Consider the following 9,365-nt stretch of genomic DNA (forward strand, 5'->3'; position numbering starts at 1 on the left):
CTGAATTTTAAACCTTACAAGGAAGAGATTGTGAATGGGAGGGTGTGGGGTTGGGGGAGTGGGTGGGGTGGGGTGGGGGGTTAGGGAGAGAGGAGACAGAATGTTGAAGCTCAGCCCGAGGGAAACGTGGCAATGCAGGGGGCGGGGGTAGGTACCCAACCTATGTTACCAAACAAAGGGAAACTCTCAAAAACCAGGAGAGCGTTAGAGCCCGTCTGATAAGATTGACAAAAAGAAAAGTTCTGAGATGTTCTAAATTATGTAAATCCACAAGCCAAGCCCCCACTAACAGTATGTTTACTCGACAGATTGAACTACCTGTACCTTTCCAGAAAAAGCTACTCTTCAAGAAAACAATTTAAAAATCCTTGTCAGTGCTTAGCTAATAATTCTTGCTCCCTCGCCCTCTTTTTGCCCCCAGTTGACCTAAGACATGGTGTCACCTGACACAATCCTTGGATTTCTCTCCTCTGTGGGACAGATCTCCTAGGAATAAGCCTTCCTAGCAACGTGGGACAACGCTGGGGATATAAAAGGACCATCTGAGCATAATTGAAATCATACAAACACTCGTCAGCAATGCTTACTTCGAAAGATTTGGATGAGAAGGGGGAGAGGACAAGAAAAAGTTCCGAGGTGTTCTAAGTTAACATCGTAGCTACAGGAGAGCAAAGGAGACAAAACACCCTGTCAATCACTGTGGACCAGCCCTGGAGAAAGACACTCAGCCTCCTGTATAACTGCTGGCCCTGAGGATTAATTTCCAGGTGGCTGTTCCCGCGATTATCCCACAGAGAGAATAGCCTGGCGCCACAGAACCCCAGGAGCCCCCGCGCCTTCTTTACACAGAAGCTTTCGGGAGCCTGCTCTGGACCCTGCTTCCGCCCTGTTGCTCCCGGCCCAGAAGGAGTCCTGCTCCTTCCATCCTCTTTGTCAGCAGCTGATGTAAAATCCTTTCCAAACGGCTCGCTTCTTTCTCTCCCTCCATGATATATAAAAACGTTTGCAAAACTCTTGGATGTCAGATATGTCTTTCCTACTCAGCTATGCTGCTGGTGGTGGTTTCAGCTCCAACCCCCAAGACCAGTCTTATTTCGTGCTAGCAATGGCCTAATAAACTCTTCCTTATAAAAACTTTCAGCTGTGGCAGTAAGTTTTTTTGTACATCCCCTACATAAAGGAACAACTTTTGCTGTCCTTTCTTTGCTTCTGAAGGGGACTTCTTTTCTTTTTGCCCAGGTGAAATTCTCTAGACAAAATTTTCATGTTTTTTCTCTTTTAAATGTATTATTTAAATGTAAAAAAACAGGTTCAAAATCAAAGCAATCTAAAAGGCATTCAATAAAAATCTCACTCCTATCCCTTTCCTTACCTGTCTCATCCTCCCCACCATTCAACCCACAGGTAACCATTGTATTTATTACTTCTTGGGTATCCTTTTCAGGCACATTTAATCAAGTGTACATATGGAAAGACTCATTTATTTCTGTGGGGGAAAGAATTCACCATTTTTACTCCCTGGTTGCTGAATGCCCCTTTATTCCTTCTTACCTTCAGGATAATTTCTGCAGTGGCCACATTTTTTTTTTTTTTTTGGAGTGAAAAATTGAGACAGACATCTTCCCCGGAAGACGGGGAAGCCACAGTCACTGGGGCTCATCCAGAGCACAGTCTTTCCCCCACATCCCCGGGCCTCTCTCACTCCTGGAGGAAGACACTGCCTCCTACTCCATGAGCCCTCCAGGTGATCCTGCACTTGACCTTCTCAGAGCCCCTCAACCTCCACCACCCTTCCCAGAGCTTGCTCCTCCACCTGGCTTCCACTGTTAAGATCTGGGGCGGGGTGGGGCGGCCATCTGCCTGCCTTAGACACTTCCAACATCTCTTTCTCCTCCCTGAACTTCTGTTTATTGTCCCTTTCATCCTCTTTTTGCCCTCAAACTTTTCCAAAGACTAGTTACTGAGATTTCCTCGCCACTTAATTCAGTTCACTAAAATTTCATTCATATCTGCAATATGAGAGTGACGTGCTTAGATGAGGAACATTCACAGATAAAACAAAGATGCGGTCCCTGCTTCTAGGCTCTTAAGCTCAGACCTAATTAAATGAAATACATTTGGGGGATAAATGCAGTAATACAGGCATGGCCTAACGAGGCTGTGGTCCGACTAGGAGGCTGTGTTAGTTACAGGTGTGGTCCAGCCAGGTTTAGCACAAAGGAAGAGTCACTGTTTCTGGATATGAGGATGCTAGTCACCATTGACTGAGGCCTCCAGGTGCTGGAGCTTGGGATATTAATATCCTGATGCTGTCTCTCCAATCAGGGCCCCTGGGCTAAGTTGCTTGCCGTTTCTCTAGTCCTCTGCCTTCTGCCATCTGCTTAGATGCCATTCTTCTCTGAAGCCTTCCGATGCAGTGCTTTTCCCAGATCTAACCTTCTCAGGTACTGCTTCACGCCCCAAACTTCCTTCGCTCATCGGAACAGAACTAGCGGGCCTTCCCTCAGGGCCCTGTGTTTGCTTCCTAGGTGGCAACTTGCTTGTGTGAAGATAATATATTTTCCTGAAGGGCCCCCAGCTGTTTTTAGCCGCATTTTCATAGAGATCTGAACAAGGAATTAAAAAATTACCAATACTTTACTTTTTCTTTCCTTTTTAAAAAAGATCTTACTATTTTTAGAGAAAGGGGAAGGGAGGGAGAAAGAGAGGGGGAGAAACTTTGATGTGTGAGAAAATCATCAATAGGTTGCGTCTCGCACGCGCCCAGCCAGGGACCTGGCCCGAAACCCAGGCACGTGCTCTGACTGGGAATCGAATCGATTACCTTTGGGTTTGTGGGATGACATCCAACCCACTGAGCCACACTAGTCAGGGCATTTTAGTTTTTCTTTTTATTGAATTAATGGTGGGGGGGGGGCATTGGTTAATAAAATTATATAGGTTTCAGGTGTATAGTTCTGTAACACATCATCTGTATATTGTACTGTATGTTCACCATCCCAAGTCGAGTCTCCTTCCATCACCAGTTATCCTCCCGTCCCCTCTTCTACCCGCCCCCACCCCCTTCCCTCTGGCCATCACCACACTATTGTCTGTGTCTGTGGTTTTTTGTTTTGCTTCTCTCTTCACCTTTTCCACCCAGCCTTTCAACACCTCCCCACCACCTCACAGCTGTCATTCTGGAAAGACAATTCTTTAACATAAAGAATTCTCAGTCTCACATACAGTTTGAAGATTAGGGATAAACTAGGAAAACTCAGAGGAGGGACCACCGGTAGACGGAAGTGCTGGTGCCGGTGAAGTGCCGAATGAGGAGCAGTGAAATGAGAAGTGCTATGTAACGATGCCACCTTCAGCTTAGTGGCTTCAAACAACACACGTGTATTACCTCTCAGTCTCTGCACGTCGGAGTCCAGGAAAGGCTGGATTCTCTGTGAGACTGTGACCAAGGGCCGGGTTCCCATCTGAAGGCTTGACTCGGAAAGGATCTGCTTCCGACACGTGGTTGCTGGTAAGATTCAGGTCTTTGCCAGTTGCCAGACTGAGGCCTCAGTTTCCCACTGGCTGTCAGCCAGAGGCTATGATCAGTTCCAAGTTAGCTGTTGGCCAGAGGTGGCCCTCAGTCCCTTGCCATATGGGCCTCACCAACATGGTGGCTGACTTCATCAAATCCAGCAAGGAGAGCACCTGCCAGCGAGACGGAAGTCAGGATCTTATGTAACGTAATCATGGAAGTCACACCCTGTTTCCTTTGCTAGTACTCTCTGGGTGGGAAGCACGCCACAGCTCCTGCCTGTGCTTGCGCAGAGAAGTTGACACAAGAGCATGAGCCCCGGGTGGGTGTCAGAGGGGTTGTCTTAGAGTCTGTCTGCCCCAGCATCTCTGAAGTGGGCACTTCTATTCTTGTCGTGTAGGTGAGGAAAAGGAAGATGAGCTGAGCGTATTGAGTGACTTGCCCGGGGGGCACTTGGGAAAAAGGTGGTAGAGAAGGGATTCCAAACATGGCCAATTGGAGTTGAAGTGCACAGCCATTTTGTCACTCAAGGTAAGTTGGGGGTGTGTGGCCTGGATCAGAGAAGACTCAGAGGTGGGACTCCTATTGACAGTCTTCTGGATCTCCAGTCTCCCCACGCATGGCATGAAGGTGTAAACAGACCTAGAATCAATATCAGGAATTTTCAGGATTAGATTTAAACCCTGATAAAGGACTTCTAGCATTTACAGTGACCTGCATGGAATGAGCTGGCTGCCTCCGGAAGTGGCCAGTTCCTTTCATTACCTGGGTTTGACCAGCATCCATGGCAAGATGATCCTGCCCAGGAAACTGGAGGGGATCCCACCATTGGGTGGGCATCTGTTGGGTAGGCTTTAAGACCTCAGAAGTAAAGAGTCTGTATTTCTTAAAGGATGGTAAGTGTGATCATTGCATAACCCAGCAGAGGAAATACCCTTGAACTTCACCCTGTTTGTGAATCTATCCAGGTCTGAAGCCCCACAGGAGAGGCCCCAAGAATGTCCCCCCTTTTCCCCACTGAGATTCTCTCTGGGAGTAAAGGCCAGGATGATGGCAGCAGTTGTTCCCAAGTGGATTGCCTTCCGGGCTTCAAAGAAGCTTTTCTTAGAGTTTTATTATCTCAAATGTACAAAGAAGGAGACTGACCAACCAGGGAAGACAACGTGGAGGCCACCGTCCGGTATCTCTTGGCAGATCTCATTCTTTCTTGCTCACATCAGCGGGCGTTGCAACAGCTCCCAGTTACGGGCAGCAGAGAAATATTAATAAGAGGAGCCTGGAGCAGGAAGTGGAGTCAACAGAAATTTTCAAAAGATGGCAAAATCATAACTTGTGTTTCACTGCTGGTGGAAATGACCCAACAGAGAGGACGACATTTTGGAGTGATGACTGTGTGTGACAGGGGGTGGCATCTGGTGTGTTTGTGTGTGTGGTCAGGTCTGAGAAGCGCAGACAGTTCGTCTTTAGTAACTGGAAAGGAGAGCGAGGGACTTGGGTCCAGGTGCAAGTGGGGGGATGGGTATGACAGAAGGGGTTTGTGGGTGTTCTCTTCTGACTGCTTTTACTTCCCAGTAAAGTAGAACTCAGGTCACTAGCTGAGAGCAACGATGGAGAGATGCTGCAGGTCCGAGAGGAGAGAAGATGCAGGAGGATTGTCTAGGACAAGGAGTAGGGAATACAGTCGATTGCTAGAAGGAATTAAAAAGGAGTTTGCTGGTCACTAATTTAATTTAGCAAGCTTGTGTGTGTGTGTGTGTGTTTTGTCTATGATCTGCCATACAGGTGTAGTTACAGAAATAGGTGAAAATTCGATTTCAACAGGGGTTTGGTAGCATAGGGAGTTTACCCAGTGAACCATATACATCTGGCACTTTGGGAGTCCGTGTGGATAGAAGAGTTGGTCACTACCAATCTTTTCTTGTGGTTATTGGTCTTTTTAGAAATTCTGGGGTCAGTTCTTTGTAAGATTTTGCTAGGAAACAGACCTTTTAAAATCAGGTTTAAATGTCATCCCCGCACCTCCTGCTGAGCTTTGGAAATGCCTAGAGTATTTAAAAACAGACTTAATTTGGTGACCTAGTCCTCCAGTCTGTCATTTGAAACACTTAAAATGCTTCTCAGTGTGGCAATGAGCCCCTTTGCCTCACCCTCTCTTTTCTCTGTCCCTTTGTGTAAGCGCCATGGGCAAGAGAAAGGGCCCCAGCAGGTGGAGCTGCCCGCTTTGCTCAGCTGAGTTTCCTCCTCACAGTGCTGGCTGCCCTCCTCTCGTCCTCTCCCTGGGAGGTGCTGATCTCCAGGCCTGCTCAGAATCCCGAAGCTCTAGGCTGATCTTACAGTAATCATTTAGCTCTTGTGTATAGGGCTGGTTGGAGAAGATTATTAACATAGTGAATTAAAATGACATTTCAGCTGAGCCACTGGTGTTTTGGGGTGTGTGAGTGGGACTTGACAGCCTTATGCTGGGTCTCGTGCTCTGGGCTGGTGTAAAACCATGTGCTATCTCTCCCAAATGAAGTGTGCCAGGCCTGGATGGCCTCTCAGGCAAATTCCTTTCAACTACCCCAATCCCTGGTTACACCCACTATTTCACCTGCTTTGTGACTGTGTATTTGCAGGAGAAAAAATATAAGCATGCATAAACTGCATGAATGAATTTGCATGAAAATCTCTTTATTAAGGAGAACTATTCAGCTTCTTTTAGATGTCTTCTAAGTAGAAGAATTCAAGAGAATTGGAGTTTTTGATTTGCAGAGTAAGGGAAACATAAAAAACAAGCCCACCCCCCACCCCACCCCAACAAACAAACCTACCTATACCTTCAGCATACAGGAGAGCTGGGGTCATAGTGCACATGGAAACTTAAACTGAGGCTCAATTAACTTTCTCTGTAGTTATAGCCCCTCATCCAGTGCTTCCCAAACTGAGATACTGGTGATTCTAATTCTTCACTGAGAGCTCTGTGGTCAAACCAATTTAGCAAAACTGACCACTTTGTCCTCTTCTTGGAGATTCACGATACACTTCATTGACATAATCATTCAACGCATATATAATGAGCTCTTTCTATGTGCCAGGCTCCTGCCAGGTTCTGAGAGAATAATGAAGCAAAAAGAAGCCTAGCTGCTTCTTTCATGGGGCTTATACTCTAACACAGAGATAAACATGAATCAAATAGCCAAACAAATAATATGTAATTACAGGCCCAGGTAAATTCTGCAAAAGAAAGGAACATACTTATAGGTGTGGACAAAGGAGTTCTGTGAAAGGTGATCTGATCATAAATTGCTAACTGGGCAGGTCAAGGTGGGTAGTCATGCTCCAGGCACATCATTTCTTTAAAGATTTATCTTCGCTTTAAACTAGCCCTGTCCATTGATTCTGTGCATCTAAATTAACACACCCTTAAAATACCCCCGTCTTCCAGACCCCTCCTTACAGTATGTGACCTCTCTCTCTCAAGAACACAGTCTTTTATATATATATATATATATAATCAATATATATATATATTGATTATGCTATTACAGTTGTCCCATTTCCCCCCCTTCACTCAACTCCATCCTGCCCACCCCCTCCCTCCCACATTACCCCCCTATAGTTCATATCCATGGGTCATACTTATAAGTTCGTTGGCTTCTACATTTCCTATACTATTCTTACCCTCCCCCTGTCTATTTTCCACCTATCATTTATGCTATTTATTCTCTGTACCTTTCCCCCCTCTCTCCCCCTCCCAATCCCCTATTGATAACCCTCCATGTGATCTCCATTTCTGTGGTTCTGTTTCTGTTCTAGTTGTTTGCTTAGTTTGCTTTTGTTTTGGTTTTAGGTGTGGTTGTTAATAACTGTGAGTTTGCTGTCATTTTTACTGTTCATATTTTTTATCTCCTTTTTCTTAGATAAGTCCCTTTAACATTTCATATAATAATGGCTTGGTGATGATGAACTCCTTTAACTTGACCTTATCTGAGAAGCACTTTATCTGCCCTTCCATTCTAAATGATAGCTTTGCTGGATACAGTAATCTTGGATGTAGGTCCTTGCCTTTCATGACTTGGAATACTTCTTGCCAGTCCCTTCTAGCCTGTAAGGTCTCTTTTGAGAAATCAGCTGACAGTCTTATGGGAACCCTTGTGTAGGTAACGGAAGAACACAAAGTCTTAACAATTCTGTAATCCAATCCCCACCCTGTCTTCCCCCACCTCCGTGTAATCTTCCTACACATTCCCTCCTTAATCTCAAATGCAGAGAAAGCTGCAAATTTATTCTTGGGAGCATTTGAGACCTTGCTCCTCAGCATATGTTGTCCTCAAATAAACTCATAAAAATCTTCTGCAGGTCTGGATGTTGCTTACAATGACATAGGAAACCTAGGCTAGGGGTCGGGGAGAGGTTCCCTGAAGATGGGACACCGCAGATATCTGAAGTTTGATAAGAGTTAGGATTAACTAGGTCAAAGGCCAAATCTTGCTGCTTTAGAATGTTTAGTACAGATATGAGCCACATATGCAATTAAAATTTCTCCAGCAACCGCATTATAAGGAGAGAAAGATGAAATTAATTTTAGCATTATATTTTACTTCACTCTCAGGATATCCAAAATATTGTCATTTCAACATTTAATCAAGATAAAATTATGAATACAGTATTATATATATATATATTTTTTTTTGTTTCAAGTCTTTGCAGTCTGGTGTGTCTATTATACTGAGGGCACATCTCAGTTCAGACTAGCCACATTTCAAGTGCTTGGTAGCCAAATGCAGCTCGTGGGGACTGGGTCAGACAGCGCAGAGAGAGGAACTACAGACAAGGCCGGTGCAGCAGGAAGTCAGAGCGAGAAAGGGATGGTGGTACAAGATAGGGTGGTTCCATCCACCCAGCGGTGCTCAGCCCAGTTGTTTTACCGATAGCAGTTGCTCAATTAGCATCTGGTGATTAAGTCATCTACTTAGTTGTAAGCACTACCATCTCTGGCTCATTTATGCAGAAGAAGAACTCATTAAAATGATATCGGGTAGCAGCCATAATGTCTGAGGGGCAGAAGAACCAGGCTTGGCAAATACAGGGTCTGGCACAAATAGCACCCCTTTTTATTACAAAATCATAAGCATGTAATTCTGTAACATAGCAATATCACACTCTAGCACACCGTATGACATTTTAGGTGAAATGTTCAAATTAAAATGATAAATTATTACATCTGTATTATTACTCTACCAACCACACTCAGGCAGGCGTTACTTCTGCAGGACCCTGTACACTCAGGCAGACTGACCTGGCAGTGACCCACCGCTGCTGTGGAGAGCCCAAGCTGGCTGCCCTGTTGGCAAAACGGAGTGCTTCCAGTCTCACTAGCTTCCAGTCTCACTAGCTTCCAGTTCAGAGTTTGGTTGGCTGAGTTTCAATGGGGGATTCTAGCTGCAAGGGAGGCTGGAAAGGCGTGTTTGCTTTTCCGCGTCTGTAGTGGAAAGCGAGCTCCTCTCACAAGAGGGGAATTCACTGCTCTTACGTAGGAAGGGGTCTTCAGATGCTGGCAGCCAGAAAGAATGACCAGAGTCTGCCAGAGTAGCCTGAGACCTTGGAATCTGGACTGCCACGCAAAGAGACGTTTCTGCTGAAACTCCTGGGGCAGGGACTTCCTCCACACGGGAGTCTTGTCAGATCTCCCTGGAGCTCTGGAAAGGGACAAGCAGTTGAGGTTATGCATCACTCTTAAGCTGCCATTGTAATTTCGTTATGTCCTTTGAAAGTTCTCACATGTTTTAACACAGAGACAGAGGAGGGCACTCTAACCAACTAGCAATAAAACTTCAATGGTTTTATAGCCTTGGCAGTTAACAAATGGATG

This window comes from Desmodus rotundus, chromosome 10 (genome assembly GCF_022682495.2).
Source record: "Desmodus rotundus isolate HL8 chromosome 10, HLdesRot8A.1, whole genome shotgun sequence".
NCBI classification, from domain to species: Eukaryota; Metazoa; Chordata; class Mammalia; order Chiroptera; family Phyllostomidae; genus Desmodus; species Desmodus rotundus.